The 16,749-nt window shown below is 46.8% G+C and overlaps 19 non-coding genes across 19 annotated transcripts; all 19 read right to left on the bottom strand.

The window, feature by feature from the left end:
• Positions 1 to 727: 727 nt before the first annotated feature.
• TRNAR-CCU (transfer RNA arginine (anticodon CCU)) lies at positions 728 to 800 on the bottom strand. The gene has a single exon. It is a non-coding gene; the product is annotated as a tRNA-Arg (tRNA).
• A 407-nt stretch (positions 801 to 1,207) lies between these two features.
• On the bottom strand, positions 1,208 to 1,300 carry TRNAI-UAU (transfer RNA isoleucine (anticodon UAU)). The gene is given in 2 exon segments: positions 1,208 to 1,243; positions 1,263 to 1,300. It is a non-coding gene; the product is annotated as a tRNA-Ile (tRNA).
• A 1,148-nt stretch (positions 1,301 to 2,448) lies between these two features.
• TRNAR-CCU (transfer RNA arginine (anticodon CCU)) lies at positions 2,449 to 2,521 on the bottom strand. Its single transcript has one exon. It is a non-coding gene; the product is annotated as a tRNA-Arg (tRNA).
• A 407-nt stretch (positions 2,522 to 2,928) lies between these two features.
• On the bottom strand, positions 2,929 to 3,021 carry TRNAI-UAU (transfer RNA isoleucine (anticodon UAU)). The gene is given in 2 exon segments: positions 2,929 to 2,964; positions 2,984 to 3,021. It is a non-coding gene; the product is annotated as a tRNA-Ile (tRNA).
• Positions 3,022 to 4,169: 1,148 nt separating this feature from the next.
• TRNAR-CCU (transfer RNA arginine (anticodon CCU)) lies at positions 4,170 to 4,242 on the bottom strand. The gene has a single exon. It is a non-coding gene; the product is annotated as a tRNA-Arg (tRNA).
• A 415-nt stretch (positions 4,243 to 4,657) lies between these two features.
• On the bottom strand, positions 4,658 to 4,750 carry TRNAI-UAU (transfer RNA isoleucine (anticodon UAU)). The gene is given in 2 exon segments: positions 4,658 to 4,693; positions 4,713 to 4,750. It is a non-coding gene; the product is annotated as a tRNA-Ile (tRNA).
• A 1,148-nt stretch (positions 4,751 to 5,898) lies between these two features.
• TRNAR-CCU (transfer RNA arginine (anticodon CCU)) lies at positions 5,899 to 5,971 on the bottom strand. Its single transcript has one exon. It is a non-coding gene; the product is annotated as a tRNA-Arg (tRNA).
• A 415-nt stretch (positions 5,972 to 6,386) lies between these two features.
• On the bottom strand, positions 6,387 to 6,479 carry TRNAI-UAU (transfer RNA isoleucine (anticodon UAU)). Its single transcript is given in 2 exon segments — positions 6,387 to 6,422; positions 6,442 to 6,479. It is a non-coding gene; the product is annotated as a tRNA-Ile (tRNA).
• A 1,148-nt stretch (positions 6,480 to 7,627) lies between these two features.
• TRNAR-CCU (transfer RNA arginine (anticodon CCU)) lies at positions 7,628 to 7,700 on the bottom strand. Its single transcript has one exon. It is a non-coding gene; the product is annotated as a tRNA-Arg (tRNA).
• Positions 7,701 to 8,115: 415 nt separating this feature from the next.
• On the bottom strand, positions 8,116 to 8,208 carry TRNAI-UAU (transfer RNA isoleucine (anticodon UAU)). Its single transcript is given in 2 exon segments — positions 8,116 to 8,151; positions 8,171 to 8,208. It is a non-coding gene; the product is annotated as a tRNA-Ile (tRNA).
• A 1,148-nt stretch (positions 8,209 to 9,356) lies between these two features.
• TRNAR-CCU (transfer RNA arginine (anticodon CCU)) lies at positions 9,357 to 9,429 on the bottom strand. Its single transcript has one exon. It is a non-coding gene; the product is annotated as a tRNA-Arg (tRNA).
• Positions 9,430 to 9,844: 415 nt separating this feature from the next.
• On the bottom strand, positions 9,845 to 9,937 carry TRNAI-UAU (transfer RNA isoleucine (anticodon UAU)). The gene is given in 2 exon segments: positions 9,845 to 9,880; positions 9,900 to 9,937. It is a non-coding gene; the product is annotated as a tRNA-Ile (tRNA).
• Positions 9,938 to 11,085: 1,148 nt separating this feature from the next.
• Positions 11,086 to 11,158, bottom strand: TRNAR-CCU (transfer RNA arginine (anticodon CCU)). The gene has a single exon. It is a non-coding gene; the product is annotated as a tRNA-Arg (tRNA).
• A 415-nt stretch (positions 11,159 to 11,573) lies between these two features.
• Positions 11,574 to 11,666, bottom strand: TRNAI-UAU (transfer RNA isoleucine (anticodon UAU)). The gene is given in 2 exon segments: positions 11,574 to 11,609; positions 11,629 to 11,666. It is a non-coding gene; the product is annotated as a tRNA-Ile (tRNA).
• A 1,148-nt stretch (positions 11,667 to 12,814) lies between these two features.
• Positions 12,815 to 12,887, bottom strand: TRNAR-CCU (transfer RNA arginine (anticodon CCU)). Its single transcript has one exon. It is a non-coding gene; the product is annotated as a tRNA-Arg (tRNA).
• Positions 12,888 to 13,302: 415 nt separating this feature from the next.
• Positions 13,303 to 13,395, bottom strand: TRNAI-UAU (transfer RNA isoleucine (anticodon UAU)). The gene is given in 2 exon segments: positions 13,303 to 13,338; positions 13,358 to 13,395. It is a non-coding gene; the product is annotated as a tRNA-Ile (tRNA).
• Positions 13,396 to 14,543: 1,148 nt separating this feature from the next.
• TRNAR-CCU (transfer RNA arginine (anticodon CCU)) lies at positions 14,544 to 14,616 on the bottom strand. Its single transcript has one exon. It is a non-coding gene; the product is annotated as a tRNA-Arg (tRNA).
• A 415-nt stretch (positions 14,617 to 15,031) lies between these two features.
• Positions 15,032 to 15,124, bottom strand: TRNAI-UAU (transfer RNA isoleucine (anticodon UAU)). The gene is given in 2 exon segments: positions 15,032 to 15,067; positions 15,087 to 15,124. It is a non-coding gene; the product is annotated as a tRNA-Ile (tRNA).
• A 1,148-nt stretch (positions 15,125 to 16,272) lies between these two features.
• On the bottom strand, positions 16,273 to 16,345 carry TRNAR-CCU (transfer RNA arginine (anticodon CCU)). Its single transcript has one exon. It is a non-coding gene; the product is annotated as a tRNA-Arg (tRNA).
• Positions 16,346 to 16,749: the final 404 nt, after the last annotated feature.

Here is a 16,749-nt window from a genome sequence, read left to right as displayed (position 1 = left end):
CCACTCTCCAGCGACTGGGTTGAGAATTTTGATGCTCTGTTTGGCAGAAAAGCTGGCGATCCACATGAGGTTCGATTTCTGCCCTCTTGCGGCAAGCAGACATCTGAACACGTTCCAGAGCAGCAACTATTTTTGTGAATCTCAGGAAACGCAACAACACCATGTCATTTGAGGCAAAGGAGGCACAGCGCTAAGGTGCGATTCTGACTGCTATTCATATAGCTTGATACATCAAGAAAAACACTTCTGGGACTGACACAAAAAGGTCGGAAATGCCTTCCCGCTGTTTAAGCTTACCTAGGATGCCTGTCAAGATGGCCATTTCCCTTGAGGATGGCCATTTCCCAGTGGAGATTTGCATGCCACCGCGGGATGTCAGGAGAATGCCGGACGGATGGCAAAAGTCCTTCCTAAGAAAAGCTGCTTTTCCTTTCTGTGGAGTTGGACACTTTTTTTGTCCGAAGCGCTGCTGGAGATTAGTATTTGTATCTTTTCCAGTGCATGCTGGTCAACTAAGCCAAGTCATGTGAGGCACACTGTACTTCAGCGAGATAGTGATTGGCACACACATTTGGATTAAGGCATCAGGAGAGAGGACTTCAGGGACTGACACATGAAGCAGAGAAAGGTAGCTGCCCTCGGTGATGGTTTTTATATTTCATTCTTGGCTGATGTTTGAAGCTGCCTGGAAGGAGTCCTGGCTTAAAGGAACAAGCAAGATATCCGACACCCCAGATGGGACTCAAACCCACAATCCCTGGCTTAGGAGGCCAGTGCCTTATCCATTAGGCCACTGGGGCTTGCCTGAAGACCCTGCCAAAGCTTCTTCTTTTCTCCTGTAGAGGTCATCCGTTCTTCTTCTTGCCAAGGTAAGGGTGGCAAGGTCTCTGTTTTGATTTTCCCTTGCAAACGTCCTACAGAATTCCAAGCAGATTGAGCTACGGAGTCAGAAGAATGGGTTTGCTCAAACTGAAAAGCAGTGTCGTAGCTCCCCACACCTCTTTTCAAGAAGTAGCACATTCTGGTTATCACTTTTGTTCCACAATTTAGAGCATGCGCTCAGTGTAAGTGAAAGACAGCTCATTCAAGCACCACTGGCGAAAACACCCTTCACTTTCTTTGACCGCTTACAGCCTTGCGGTAAAGTTCTCAGGCCGCAGGGTGTAACAGCTGATTAAATATTCCATTAAAAAAGGAAGGAAAAGCATGCTCAAGGTGAGGCTCGAACTCACAACCTCGGCATTGCTCAACAGATACTGCCTTATAAGTACCGCGCGCTGACCGATTGCGCCACTGGAGCGCTGTCTCTAGTGGGCAGATTTCTCATCCATCTCACCTCAGTTTATCGTAGGCCTCCAAGTAATCCTGCACCTAAACTCCTGCTCACCTCAGAAAGAAGGGAATGGTCCTTCTTTCCTAGCAAGAAATGGTAGGTAAGAGGTACTGCTAGAAAAAACACTGCCAAAGTCACTTGACTGGAGCTCAAGGACAGCTTTTAAAGATAAAAGGGAGAGCTGTTTTGAGAAGAGGAAGAAATGAAATTGAAAATGCTATCGTGACGTGTCAGCCATGTATTCATGCACATTTGAAAAGTTACTGAAAGAGCCACTGTAAACCAAGAAGTGTCAGGTTATGCCAAGTCCCTCTAGAATGCAGCATGCCAAAGTCAGTTTGTGGGTAAACCCAGCTAAAGCGCAAGAGTTCTTTATAGATCTGAAAAGCCACTCTCCAGCGACTGGGTTGAGAATTTTGATGCTCTGTTTGGCAGAAAAGCTGGCGATCCACATGAGGTTCGATTTCTGCCCTCTTGCGGCAAGCAGACATCTGAACACGTTCCAGAGCAGCAACTATTTTTGTGAATCTCAGGAAACGCAACAACACCATGTCATTTGAGGCAAAGGAGGCACAGCGCTAAGGTGCGATTCTGACTGCTATTCATATAGCTTGATACATCAAGAAAAACACTTCTGGGACTGACACAAAAAGGTCGGAAATGCCTTCCCGCTGTTTAAGCTTACCTAGGATGCCTGTCAAGATGGCCATTTCCCTTGAGGATGGCCATTTCCCAGTGGAGATTTGCATGCCACCGCGGGATGTCAGGAGAATGCCGGACGGATGGCAAAAGTCCTTCCTAAGAAAAGCTGCTTTTCCTTTCTGTGGAGTTGGACACTTTTTTTGTCCGAAGCGCTGCTGGAGATTAGTATTTGTATCTTTTCCAGAGCATGCTGGTCAACTAAGCCAAGTCATCTGAGGCACACTGTACTTCTGCGACATAGTGATTGGCACACACATTTAGATTAAGGCATCAGGAGAGAGGACTTCAGGGACTGACACGTGAAGCAGAGAAAGGTAGCTGCCCTCGGTGATGGTTTTTATATTTCATTCTTGGCTGATGTTTGAAGCTGCCTGGAAGGAGTCCTGGCTTAAAGGAACAAGCAAGATATCCGACACCCCAGATGGGACTCGAACCCACAATCCCTGGCTTAGGAGGCCAGTGCCTTATCCATTAGGCCACTGGGGCTTGCCTCAAGACCCTGCCAAAGCTTCTTCTTTTCTCCTGTAGAGGTCATCCGTTCTTCTTCTTGCCAAGGTAAGGGTGGCAAGGTCTCTGTTTTGATTTTCCCTTGCAAACGTCCTACAGAATTCCAAGCAGATTGAGCTACGGAGTCAGAAGAATGGGTTTGCTCAAACTGAAAAGCAGTGTCGTAGCTCCCCACACCTCTTTTCAACAAGTAGCACATTCTGGTTATCACTTTTGTTCCACAATTTAGAGCATGCGCTCAGTGTAAGTGAAAGACAGCTCATTCAAGCACCACTGGCGAAAACACCCTTCACTTTCTTTGACCGCTTACAGCCTTGCGGTAAAGTTCTCAGGCCGCAGGGTGTAACAGCTGATTAAATATTCCATTAAAAAAGGAAGGAAAAGCATGCTCAAGGTGAGGCTCGAACTCACAACCTCGGCATTGCTCAACAGATACTGCCTTATAAGTACCGCGCGCTGACCGATTGCGCCACTGGAGCGCTGTCTCTAGTGGGCAGATTTCTCATCCATCTCACCTCAGTTTATCGTAGGCCTCCAAGTAATCCTGCACCTAAACTCCTGCTCACCTCAGAAAGAAGGGAATGGTCCTTCTTTCCTAGCAAGAAATGGTAGGTAAGAGGTACTGCTAGAAAAAACACTGCCAAAGTCACTTGACTGGAGCTCAAGGACAGCTTTTAAAGATAAAAGGGAGAGCTGTTTTGAGAAGAGGAAGAAATGAAATTGAAAATGCTATCGTGACGTGTCAGCCATGTATTCATGCACATTTGAAAAGTTACTGAAAGAGCCACTGTAAACCAAGAAGTGTCAGGTTATGCCAAGTCCCTCTAGAATGCAGCATGCCAAAGTCAGTTTGTGGGTAAACCCAGCTAAAGCGCAAGAGTTCTTTATAGATCTGAAAAGCCACTCTCCAGCGACTGGGTTGAGAATTTTGATGCTCTGTTTGGCAGAAAAGCTGGCGATCCACATGAGGTTCGATTTCTGCCCTCTTGCGGCAAGCAGACATCTGAACACGTTCCAGAGCAGCAACTATTTTTGTGAATCTCAGGAAACGCAACAACACCATGTCATTTGAGGCAAAGGAGGCACAGCGCTAAGGTGCGATTCTGACTGCTATTCATATAGCTTGATACATCAAGAAAAACACTTCTGGGACTGACACAAAAAGGTCGGAAATGCCTTCCCGCTGTTTAAGCTTACCTAGGATGCCTGTCAAGATGGCCATTTCCCTTGAGGATGGCCATTTCCCAGTGGAGATTTGCATGCCACCGCGGGATGTCAGGAGAATGCCGGACGGATGGCAAAAGTCCTTCCTAAGAAAAGCTGCTTTTCCTTTCTGTGGAGTTGGACACTTTTTTTGTCCGAAGCGCTGCTGGAGATTAGTATTTGTATCTTTTCCAGAGCATGCTGGTCAACTAAGCCAAGTCATCTGAGGCACACTGTACTTCTGCGACATAGTGATTGGCACACACATTTAGATTAAGGCATCAGGAGAGAGGACTTCAGGGACTGACACGTGAAGCAGAGAAAGGTAGCTGCCCTCGGTGAAGGTTTTTATATTTCATTCTTGGCTGATGTTTGAAGCTGCCTGGAAGGAGTCCTGGCTTAAAGGAACAAGCAAGATATCCTACACCCCAGATGGGACTCGAACCCACAATCCCTGGCTTAGGAGGCCAGTGCCTTATCCATTAGGCCACTGGGGCTTGCCTCAAGACCCTGCCAAAGCTTCTTCTTTTCTCCTGTAGAGGTCATCCGTTCTTCTTCTTGCCAAGGTAAGGGTGGCAAGGTCTCTGTTTTGATTTTCCCTTGCAAACGTCCTACAGAATTCCAAGCAGATTGAGCTACGGAGTCAGAAGAATGGGTTTGCTCAAACTGAAAAGCAGTGTCGTAGCTCCCCACACCTCTTTTCAAGAAGTAGCACATTCTGGTTATCACTTTTGTTCCACAATTTAGAGCATGCGCTCAGTGTAAGTGAAAGACAGCTCATTCAAGCACCACTGGCGAAAACACCCTTCACTTTCTTTGACCGCTTAAAGCCTTGCGGTAAAGTTCTCAGGCCGCAGGGTGTAACAGCTGATTAAATATTCCATTAAAAAAGGCAAAAAGGAAGGAAAAGCATGCTCCAGGTGAGGCTCGAACTCACAACCTCGGCATTGCTCAACAGATACTGCCATATAAGTACCGCGCGCTGACCGATTGCGCCACTGGAGCGCTGTCTTTAGCGGGCAGATACCTCATCCATCTCGCCTCAGTTTATCGTAGGCCTCCAAGTAATCCTGCACCTAAACTCCTGCTCGCCTCAGAAAGAAGGGAATGGTCCTTCTTTCCTAGCAAGAAATGGTAGGTAAGAGGTACTGCTAGAAAAAACACTGCCAAAGTCACTTGACTGGAGCTCAAGGACAGCTTTTAAAGATAAAAGGGAGAGCTGTTTTGAGAAGAGGAAAAAATGAAATTGAAAATGCTATCGTGACGTGTCAGCCATGTATTCATGCACATTTGAAAAGTTACTGAAAGAGCCACTGTAAACCAAGAAGTGTCAGGTTATGCCAAGTCCCTCTAGAATGCAGCATGCCAAAGTCAGTTTGTGGGTAAACCCAGCTAAAGCGCAAGAGTTCTTTATAGATCTGAAAAGCCACTCTCCAGCGACTGGGTTGAGAATTTTGATGCTCTGTTTGGCAGAAAAGCTGGCGATCCACATGAGGTTCGATTTCTGCCCTCTTGCGGCAAGCAGACATCTGAACACGTTCCAGAGCAGCAACTATTTTTGTGAATCTCAGGAAACGCAACAACACCATGTCATTTGAGGCAAAGGAGGCACAGCGCTAAGGTGCGATTCTGACTGCTATTCATATAGCTTGATACATCAAGAAAAACACTTCTGGGACTGACACAAAAAGGTCGGAAATGCCTTCCCGCTGTTTAAGCTTACCTAGGATGCCTGTCAAGATGGCCATTTCCCTTGAGGGTGGCCATTTCCCAGTGGAGATTTGCATGCCACCGCGGGATGTCAGGAGAATGCCGGACGGATGGCAAAAGTCCTTCCTAAGAAAAGCTGCTTTTCCTTTCTGTGGAGTTGGACACTTTTTTTGTCCGAAGCGCTGCTGGAGATTAGTATTTGTATCTTTTCCAGAGCATGCTGGTCAACTAAGCCAAGTCATCTGAGGCACACTGTACTTCTGCGACATAGTGATTGGCACACACATTTAGATTAAGGCATCAGGAAAGAGGACTTCAGGGACTGACACGTGAAGCAGAGAAAGGTAGCTGCCCTCGGTGATGGTTTTTATATTTCATTCTTGGCTGATGTTTGAAGCTGCCTGGAAGGAGTCCTGGCTTAAAGGAACAAGCAAGATATCCGACACCCCAGATGGGACTCGAACCCACAATGCCTGGCGTAGGAGGCCAGTGCCTTATCCATTAGGCCACTGGGGCTTGCCTGAAGACCCTGCCAAAGCTTCTTCTTTTCTCCTGTAGAGGTCATCCGTTCTTCTTCTTGCCAAGGTAAGGGTGGCAAGGTCTCTGTTTTGATTTTCCCTTGCAAACGTCCTACAGAATTCCAAGCAGATTGAGCTACGGAGTCAGAAGAATGGGTTTGCTCAAACTGAAAAGCAGTGTCGTAGCTCCCCACACCTCTTTTCAACAAGTAGCACATTCTGGTTATCACTTTTGTTCCACAATTTAGAGAATGCGCTCAGTGTAAGTGAAAGACAGCTCATTCAAGCACCACTGGCGAAAACACCCTTCACTTTCTTTGACCGCTTACAGCCTTGCGGTAAAGTTCTCAGGCCGCAGGGTGTAACAGCTGATTAAATATTCCATTAAAAAAGGCAAAAAGGAAGGAAAAGCATGCTCCAGGTGAGGCTCGAACTCACAACCTCGGCATTGCTCAACAGATACTGCCATATAAGTACCGTGCGCTGACCGATTGCGCCACTGGAGCGCTGTCTCTAGTGGGCAGATTCCTCATCCATCTCGCCTCAGTTTATCGTAGGCCTCCAAGTAATCCTGCACCTAAACTCCTGCTCGCCTCAGAAAGAAGGGAATGGTCCTTCTTTCCTAGCAAGAAATGGTAGGTAAGAGGTACTGCTAGAAAAAACACTGCCAAAGTCACTTGACTGGAGCTCAAGGACAGCTTTTAAAGATAAAAGGGAGAGCTGTTTTGAGAAGAGGAAAAAATGAAATTGAAAATGCTATCGTGACGTGTCAGCCATGTATTCATGCACATTTGAAAAGTTACTGAAAGAGCCACTGTAAACCAAGAAGTGTCAGGTTATGCCAAGTCCCTCTAGAATGCAGCATGCCAAAGTCAGTTTGTGGGTAAACCCAGCTAAAGCGCAAGAGTTCTTTATAGATCTGAAAAGCCACTCTCCAGCGACTGGGTTGAGAATTTTGATGCTCTGTTTGGCAGAAAAGCTGGCGATCCACATGAGGTTCAATTTCTGCCCTCTTGCGGCAAGCAGACATCTGAACACGTTCCAGAGCAGCAACTATTTTTGTGAATCTCAGGAAACGCAACAACACCATGTCATTTGAGGCAAAGGAGGCACAGCGCTAAGGTGCGATTCTGACTGCTATTCATATAGCTTGATACATCAAGAAAAACACTTCTGGGACTGACACAAAAAGGTCGGAAATGCCTTCCCGCTGTTTAAGCTTACCTAGGATGCCTGTCAAGATGGCCATTTCCCTTGAGGATGGCCATTTCCCAGTGGAGATTTGCATGCCACCGCGGGATGTCAGGAGAATGCCGGACGGATGGCAAAAGTCCTTCCTAAGAAAAGCTGCTTTTCCTTTCTGTGGAGTTGGACACTTTTTTTGTCCGAAGCGCTGCTGGAGATTAGTATTTGTATCTTTTCCAGAGCATGCTGGTCAACTAAGCCAAGTCATCTGAGGCACACTGTACTTCAGCGAGATAGTGATTGGCACACACATTTGGATTAAGGCATCAGGAGAGAGGACTTCAGGGACTGACACATGAAGCAGAGAAAGGTAGCTGCCCTCGGTGATGGTTTTTATATTTCATTCTTGGCTGATGTTTGAAGCTGCCTGGAAGGAGTCCTGGCTTAAAGGAACAAGCAAGATATCCGACACCCCAGATGGGACTCAAACCCACAATCCCTGGCTTAGGAGGCCAGTGCCTTATCCATTAGGCCACTGGGGCTTGCCTCAAGACCCTGCCAAAGCTTCTTCTTTTCTCCTGTAGAGGTCATCCGTTCTTCTTCTTGCCAAGGTAAGGGTGGCAAGGTCTCTGTTTTGATTTTCCCTTGCAAACGTCCTACAGAATTCCAAGCAGATTGAGCTACGGAGTCAGAAGAATGGGTTTGCTCAAACTGAAAAGCAGTGTCGTAGCTCCCCACACCTCTTTTGAACAAGTAGCACATTCTGGTTATCACTTTTGTTCCACAATTTAGAGCATGCGCTCAGTGTAAGTGAAAGACAGCTCATTCAAGCACCACTGGCGAAAACACCCTTCACTTTCTTTGACCGCTTACAGCCTTGCGGTAATGTTCTCAGGCCGCAGGGTGTAACAGCTGATTAAATATTCCATTAAAAAAGGCAAAAAGGAAGGAAAAGCATGCTCCAGGTGAGGCTCGAACTCACAACCTCGGCATTGCTCAACAGATACTGCCATATAAGTACCGCGCGCTGACCGATTGCGCCACTGGAGCGCTGTCTTTAGCGGGCAGATTCCTCATCCATCTCGCCTCAGTTTATCGTAGGCCTCCAAGTATTCCTGCACCTAAACTCCTGCTCGCCTCAGAAAGAAGGGAATGGTCCTTCTTTCCTAGCAAGAAATGGTAGGTAAGAGGTACTGCTAGAAAAAACACTGCCAAAGTCACTTGACTGGAGCTCAAGGACAGCTTTTAAAGATAAAAGGGAGAGCTGTTTTGAGAAGAGGAAAAAATGAAATTGAAAATGCTATCGTGACGTGTCAGCCATGTATTCATGCACATTTGAAAAGTTACTGAAAGAGCCACTGTAAACCAAGAAGTGTCAGGTTATGCCAAGTCCCTCTAGAATGCAGCATGCCAAAGTCAGTTTGTGGGTAAACCCAGCTAAAGCGCAAGAGTTCTTTATAGATCTGAAAAGCCACTCTCCAGCGACTGGGTTGAGAATTTTGATGCTCTGTTTGGCAGAAAAGCTGGCGATCCACATGAGGTTCGATTTCTGCCCTCTTGCGGCAAGCAGACATCTGAACACGTTCCAGAGCAGCAACTATTTTTGTGAATCTCAGGAAACGCAACAACACCATGTCATTTGAGGCAAAGGAGGCACAGCGCTAAGGTGCGATTCTGACTGCTATTCATATAGCTTGATACATCAAGAAAAACACTTCTGGGACTGACACAAAAAGGTCGGAAATGCCTTCCCGCTGTTTAAGCTTACCTAGGATGCCTGTCAAGATGGCCATTTCCCTTGAGGATGGCCATTTCCCAGTGGAGATTTGCATGCCACCGCGGGATGTCAGGAGAATGCCGGACGGATGGCAAAAGTCCTTCCTAAGAAAAGCTGCTTTTCCTTTCTGTGGAGTTGGACACTTTTTTTGTCCGAAGCGCTGCTGGAGATTAGTATTTGTATCTTTTCCAGAGCATGCTGGTCAACTAAGCCAAGTCATCTGAGGCACACTGTACTTCTGCGACATAGTGATTGGCACACACATTTAGATTAAGGCATCAGGAGAGAGGACTTCAGGGACTGACACATGAAGCAGAGAAAGGTAGCTGCCCTCGGTGATGGTTTTTATATTTCATTCTTGGCTGATGTTTGAAGCTGCCTGGAAGGAGTCCTGGCTTAAAGGAACAAGCAAGATATCCTACACCCCAGATGGGACTCGAACCCACAATCCCTGGCTTAGGAGGCCAGTGCCTTATCCATTAGGCCACTGGGGCTTGCCTCAAGACCCTGCCAAAGCTTCTTCTTTTCTCCTGTAGAGGTCATCCGTTCTTCTTCTTGCCAAGGTAAGGGTGGCAAGGTCTCTGTTTTGATTTTCCCTTGCAAACGTCCTACAGAATTCCAAGCAGATTGAGCTACGGAGTCAGAAGAATGGGTTTGCTCAAACTGAAAAGCAGTGTCGTAGCTCCCCACACCTCTTTTCAAGAAGTAGCACATTCTGGTTATCACTTTTGTTCCACAATTTAGAGCATGCGCTCAGTGTAAGTGAAAGACAGCTCATTCAAGCACCACTGGCGAAAACACCCTTCACTTTCTTTGACCGCTTACAGCCTTGCGGTAAAGTTCTCAGGCCGCAGGGTGTAACAGCTGATTAAATATTCCATTAAAAAAGGCAAAAAGGAAGGAAAAGCATGCTCCAGGTGAGGCTCGAACTCACAACCTCGGCATTGCTCAACAGAAATTGCCATATAAGTACCGCGCGCTGACCGATTGCGCCACTGGAGCGCTGTCTTTAGCGGGCAGATTCCTCATCCATCTCGCCTCAGTTTATCGTAGGCCTCCAAGTAATCCTGCACCTAAACTCCTGCTCGCCTCAGAAAGAAGGGAATGGTCCTTCTTTCCTAGCAAGAAATGGTAGGTAAGAGGTACTGCTAGAAAAAACACTGCCAAAGTCACTTGACTGGAGCTCAAGGACAGCTTTTAAAGATAAAAGGGAGAGCTGTTTTGAGAAGAGGAAAAAATGAAATTGAAAATGCTATCGTAACGTGTCAGCCATGTATTCATGCACATTTGAAAAGTTACTGAAAGAGCCACTGTAAACCAAGAAGTGTCAGGTTATGCCAAGTCCCTCTAGAATGCAGCATGCCAAAGTCAGTTTGTGGGTAAACCCAGCTAAAGCGCAAGAGTTCTTTATAGATCTGAAAAGCCACTCTCCAGCGACTGGGTTGAGAATTTTGATGCTCTGTTTGGCAGAAAAGCTGGCGATCCACATGAGGTTCGATTTCTGCCCTCTTGCGGCAAGCAGACATCTGAACACGTTCCAGAGCAGCAACTATTTTTGTGAATCTCAGGAAACGCAACAACACCATGTCATTTGAGGCAAAGGAGGCACAGCGCTAAGGTGCGATTCTGACTGCTATTCATATAGCTTGATACATCAAGAAAAACACTTCTGGGACTGACACAAAAAGGTCGGAAATGCCTTCCCGCTGTTTAAGCTTACCTAGGATGCCTGTCAAGATGGCCATTTCCCTTGAGGATGGCCATTTCCCAGTGGAGATTTGCATGCCACCGCGGGATGTCAGGAGAATGCCGGACGGATGGCAAAAGTCCTTCCTAAGAAAAGCTGCTTTTCCTTTCTGTGGAGTTGGACACTTTTTTTGTCCGAAGCGCTGCTGGAGATTAGTATTTGTATCTTTTCCAGAGCATGCTGGTCAACTAAGCCAAGTCATCTGAGGCACACTGTACTTCTGCGACATAGTGATTGGCACACACATTTAGATTAAGGCATCAGGAGAGAGGACTTCAGGGACTGACACGTGAAGCAGAGAAAGGTAGCTGCCCTCGGTGATGGTTTTTATATTTCATTCTTGGCTGATGTTTGAAGCTGCCTGGAAGGAGTCCTGGCTTAAAGGAACAAGCAAGATATCCGACACCCCAGATGGGACTCGAACCCACAATCCCTGGCTTAGGAGGCCAGTGCCTTATCCATTAGGCCACTGGGGCTTGCCTCAAGACCCTGCCAAAGCTTCTTCTTTTCTCCTGTAGAGGTCATCCGTTCTTCTTCTTGCCAAGGTAAGGGTGGCAAGGTCTCTGTTTTGATTTTCCCTTGCAAACGTCCTACAGAATTCCAAGCAGATTGAGCTACGGAGTCAGAAGAATGGGTTTGCTCAAACTGAAAAGCAGTGTCGTAGCTCCCCACACCTCTTTTCAAGAAGTAGCACATTCTGGTTATCACTTTTGTTCCACAATTTAGAGCATGCGCTCAGTGTAAGTGAAAGACAGCTCATTCAAGCACCACTGGCGAAAACACCCTTCACTTTCTTTGACCGCTTACAGCCTTGCGGTAAAGTTCTCAGGCCGCAGGGTGTAACAGCTGATTAAATATTCCATTAAAAAAGGCAAAAAGGAAGGAAAAGCATGCTCCAGGTGAGGCTCGAACTCACAACCTCGGCATTGCTCAACAGATACTGCCATATAAGTACCGCGCGCTGACCGATTGCGCCACTGGAGCGCTGTCTTTAGCGGGCAGATTCCTCATCCATCTCGCCTCAGTTTATCGTAGGCCTCCAAGTAATCCTGCACCTAAACTCCTGCTCGCCTCAGAAAGAAGGGAATGGTCCTTCTTTCCTAGCAAGAAATGGTAGGTAAGAGGTACTGCTAGAAAAAACACTGCCAAAGTCACTTGACTGGAGCTCAAGGACAGCTTTTAAAGATAAAAGGGAGAGCCGTTTTGAGAAGAGGAAAAAATGAAATTGAAAATGCTATCGTGACGTGTCAGCCATGTATTCATGCACATTTGAAAAGTTACTGAAAGAGCCACTGTAAACCAAGAAGTGTCAGGTTATGCCAAGTCCCTCTAGAATGCAGCATGCCAAAGTCAGTTTGTGGGTAAACCCAGCTAAAGCGCAAGAGTTCTTTATAGATCTGAAAAGCCACTCTCCAGCGACTGGGTTGAGAATTTTGATGCTCTGTTTGGCAGAAAAGCTGGCGATCCACATGAGGTTCGATTTCTGCCCTCTTGCGGCAAGCAGACATCTGAACACGTTCCAGAGCAGCAACTATTTTTGTGAATCTCAGGAAACGCAACAACACCATGTCATTTGAGGCAAAGGAGGCACAGCGCTAAGGTGCGATTCTGACTGCTATTCATATAGCTTGATACATCAAGAAAAACACTTCTGGGACTGACACAAAAAGGTCGGAAATGCCTTCCCGCTGTTTAAGCTTACCTAGGATGCCTGTCAAGATGGCCATTTCCCTTGAGGATGGCCATTTCCCAGTGGAGATTTGCATGCCACCGCGGGATGTCAGGAGAATGCCGGACGGATGGCAAAAGTCCTTCCTAAGAAAAGCTGCTTTTCCTTTCTGTGGAGTTGGACACTTTTTTTGTCCGAAGCGCTGCTGGAGATTAGTATTTGTATCTTTTCCAGAGCATGCTGGTCAACTAAGCCAAGTCATCTGAGGCACACTGTACTTCTGCGACATAGTGATTGGCACACACATTTAGATTAAGGCATCAGGAGAGAGGACTTCAGGGACTGACACGTGAAGCAGAGAAAGGTAGCTGCCCTCGGTGATGGTTTTTATATTTCATTCTTGGCTGATGTTTGAAGCTGCCTGGAAGGAGTCCTGGCTTAAAGGAACAAGCAAGATATCCTACACCCCAGATGGGACTCGAACCCACAATCCCTGGCTTAGGAGGCCAGTGCCTTATCCATTAGGCCACTGGGGCTTGCCTCAAGACCCTGCCAAAGCTTCTTCTTTTCTCCTGTAGAGGTCATCCGTTCTTCTTCTTGCCAAGGTAAGGGTGGCAAGGTCTCTGTTTTGATTTTCCCTTGCAAACGTCCTACAGAATTCCAAGCAGATTGAGCTACGGAGTCAGAAGAATGGGTTTGCTCAAACTGAAAAGCAGTGTCGTAGCTCCCCACACCTCTTTTCAAGAAGTAGCACATTCTGGTTATCACTTTTGTTCCACAATTTAGAGCATGCGCTCAGTGTAAGTGAAAGACAGCTCATTCAAGCACCACTGGCGAAAACACCCTTCACTTTCTTTGACCGCTTACAGCCTTGCGGTAAAGTTCTCAGGCCGCAGGGTGTAACAGCTGATTAAATATTCCATTAAAAAAGGCAAAAAGGAAGGAAAAGCATGCTCCAGGTGAGGCTCGAACTCACAACCTCGGCATTGCTCAACAGATACTGCCATATAAGTACCGCGCGCTGACCGATTGCGCCACTGGAGCGCTGTCTTTAGCGGGCAGATTCCTCATCCATCTCGCCTCAGTTTATCGTAGGCCTCCAAGTAATCCTGCACCTAAACTCCTGCTCGCCTCAGAAAGAAGGGAATGGTCCTTCTTTCCTAGCAAGAAATGGTAGGTAAGAGGTACTGCTAGAAAAAACACTGCCAAAGTCACTTGACTGGAGCTCAAGGACAGCTTTTAAAGATAAAAGGGAGAGCCGTTTTGAGAAGAGGAAAAAATGAAATTGAAAATGCTATCGTGACGTGTCAGCCATGTATTCATGCACATTTGAAAAGTTACTGAAAGAGCCACTGTAAACCAAGAAGTGTCAGGTTATGCCAAGTCCCTCTAGAATGCAGCATGCCAAAGTCAGTTTGTGGGTAAACCCAGCTAAAGCGCAAGAGTTCTTTATAGATCTGAAAAGCCACTCTCCAGCGACTGGGTTGAGAATTTTGATGCTCTGTTTGGCAGAAAAGCTGGCGATCCACATGAGGTTCGATTTCTGCCCTCTTGCGGCAAGCAGACATCTGAACACGTTCCAGAGCAGCAACTATTTTTGTGAATCTCAGGAAACGCAACAACACCATGTCATTTGAGGCAAAGGAGGCACAGCGCTAAGGTGCGATTCTGACTGCTATTCATATAGCTTGATACATCAAGAAAAACACTTCTGGGACTGACACAAAAAGGTCGGAAATGCCTTCCCGCTGTTTAAGCTTACCTAGGATGCCTGTCAAGATGGCCATTTCCCTTGAGGATGGCCATTTCCCAGTGGAGATTTGCATGCCACCGCGGGATGTCAGGAGAATGCCGGACGGATGGCAAAAGTCCTTCCTAAGAAAAGCTGCTTTTCCTTTCTGTGGAGTTGGACACTTTTTTTGTCCGAAGCGCTGCTGGAGATTAGTATTTGTATCTTTTCCAGAGCATGCTGGTCAACTAAGCCAAGTCATCTGAGGCACACTGTACTTCTGCGACATAGTGATTGGCACACACATTTAGATTAAGGCATCAGGAGAGAGGACTTCAGGGACTGACACGTGAAGCAGAGAAAGGTAGCTGCCCTCGGTGATGGTTTTTATATTTCATTCTTGGCTGATGTTTGAAGCTGCCTGGAAGGAGTCCTGGCTTAAAGGAACAAGCAAGATATCCTACACCCCAGATGGGACTCGAACCCACAATCCCTGGCTTAGGAGGCCAGTGCCTTATCCATTAGGCCACTGGGGCTTGCCTCAAGACCCTGCCAAAGCTTCTTCTTTTCTCCTGTAGAGGTCATCCGTTCTTCTTCTTGCCAAGGTAAGGGTGGCAAGGTCTCTGTTTTGATTTTCCCTTGCAAACGTCCTACAGAATTCCAAGCAGATTGAGCTACGGAGTCAGAAGAATGGGTTTGCTCAAACTGAAAAGCAGTGTCGTAGCTCCCCACACCTCTTTTCAAGAAGTAGCACATTCTGGTTATCACTTTTGTTCCACAATTTAGAGCATGCGCTCAGTGTAAGTGAAAGACAGCTCATTCAAGCACCACTGGCGAAAACACCCTTCACTTTCTTTGACCGCTTACAGCCTTGCGGTAAAGTTCTCAGGCCGCAGGGTGTAACAGCTGATTAAATATTCCATTAAAAAAGGCAAAAAGGAAGGAAAAGCATGCTCCAGGTGAGGCTCGAACTCACAACCTCGGCATTGCTCAACAGATACTGCCATATAAGTACCGCGCGCTGACCGATTGCGCCACTGGAGCGCTGTCTTTAGCGGGCAGATTCCTCATCCATCTCGCCTCAGTTTATCGTAGGCCTCCAAGTAATCCTGCACCTAAACTCCTGCTCGCCTCAGAAAGAAGGGAATGGTCCTTCTTTCCTAGCAAGAAATGGTAGGTAAGAGGTACTGCTAGAAAAAACACTGCCAAAGTCACTTGACTGGAGCTCAAGGACAGCTTTTAAAGATAAAAGGGAGAGCCGTTTTGAGAAGAGGAAAAAATGAAATTGAAAATGCTATCGTGACGTGTCAGCCATGTATTCATGCACATTTGAAAAGTTACTGAAAGAGCCACTGTAAACCAAGAAGTGTCAGGTTATGCCAAGTCCCTCTAGAATGCAGCATGCCAAAGTCAGTTTGTGGGTAAACCCAGCTAAAGCGCAAGAGTTCTTTATAGATCTGAAAAGCCACTCTCCAGCGACTGGGTTGAGAATTTTGATGCTCTGTTTGGCAGAAAAGCTGGCGATCCACATGAGGTTCGATTTCTGCCCTCTTGCGGCAAGCAGACATCTGAACACGTTCCAGAGCAGCAACTATTTTTGTGAATCTCAGGAAACGCAACAACACCATGTCATTTGAGGCAAAGGAGGCACAGCGCTAAGGTGCGATTCTGACTGCTATTCATATAGCTTGATACATCAAGAAAAACACTTCTGGGACTGACACAAAAAGGTCGGAAATGCCTTCCCGCTGTTTAAGCTTACCTAGGATGCCTGTCAAGATGGCCATTTCCCTTGAGGATGGCCATTTCCCAGTGGAGATTTGCATGCCACCGCGGGATGTCAGGAGAATGCCGGACGGATGGCAAAAGTCCTTCCTAAGAAAAGCTGCTTTTCCTTTCTGTGGAGTTGGACACTTTTTTTGTCCGAAGCGCTGCTGGAGATTAGTATTTGTATCTTTTCCAGAGCATGCTGGTCAACTAAGCCAAGTCATCTGAGGCACACTGTACTTCTGCGACATAGTGATTGGCACACACATTTAGATTAAGGCATCAGGAGAGAGGACTTCAGGGACTGACACGTGAAGCAGAGAAAGGTAGCTGCCCTCGGTGATGGTTTTTATATTTCATTCTTGGCTGATGTTTGAAGCTGCCTGGAAGGAGTCCTGGCTTAAAGGAACAAGCAAGATATCCTACACCCCAGATGGGACTCGAACCCACAATCCCTGGCTTAGGAGGCCAGTGCCTTATCCATTAGGCCACTGGGGCTTGCCTCAAGACCCTGCCAAAGCTTCTTCTTTTCTCCTGTAGAGGTCATCCGTTCTTCTTCTTGCCAAGGTAAGGGTGGCAAGGTCTCTGTTTTGATTTTCCCTTGCAAACGTCCTACAGAATTCCAAGCAGATTGAGCTACGGAGTCAGAAGAATGGGTTTGCTCAAACTGAAAAGCAGTGTCGTAGCTCCCCACACCTCTTTTCAACAAGTAGCACATTCTGGTTATCACTTTTGTTCCACAATTTAGAGCATGCGCTCAGTGTAAGTGAAAGACAGCTCATTCAAGCACCACTGGCGAAAACACCCTTCACTTTCTTTGACCGCTTACAGCCTTGCGGTAAAGTTCTCAGGCCGCAGGGTGTAACAGCTGATTAAATATTCCATTAAAAAAGGCAAAAAGG

The sequence above is a fragment of the Staurois parvus genome, unplaced genomic scaffold (assembly GCF_062004578.1).
Source record: "Staurois parvus isolate SC_StPar_1 unplaced genomic scaffold, SC_StPar_1.0 ptg000276l, whole genome shotgun sequence".
Classification (NCBI taxonomy): domain Eukaryota; kingdom Metazoa; phylum Chordata; class Amphibia; order Anura; family Ranidae; genus Staurois; species Staurois parvus.
Note: the sequence above shows the minus strand (reverse complement) of the source record. Positions and strands in the feature narration are given on the sequence as shown.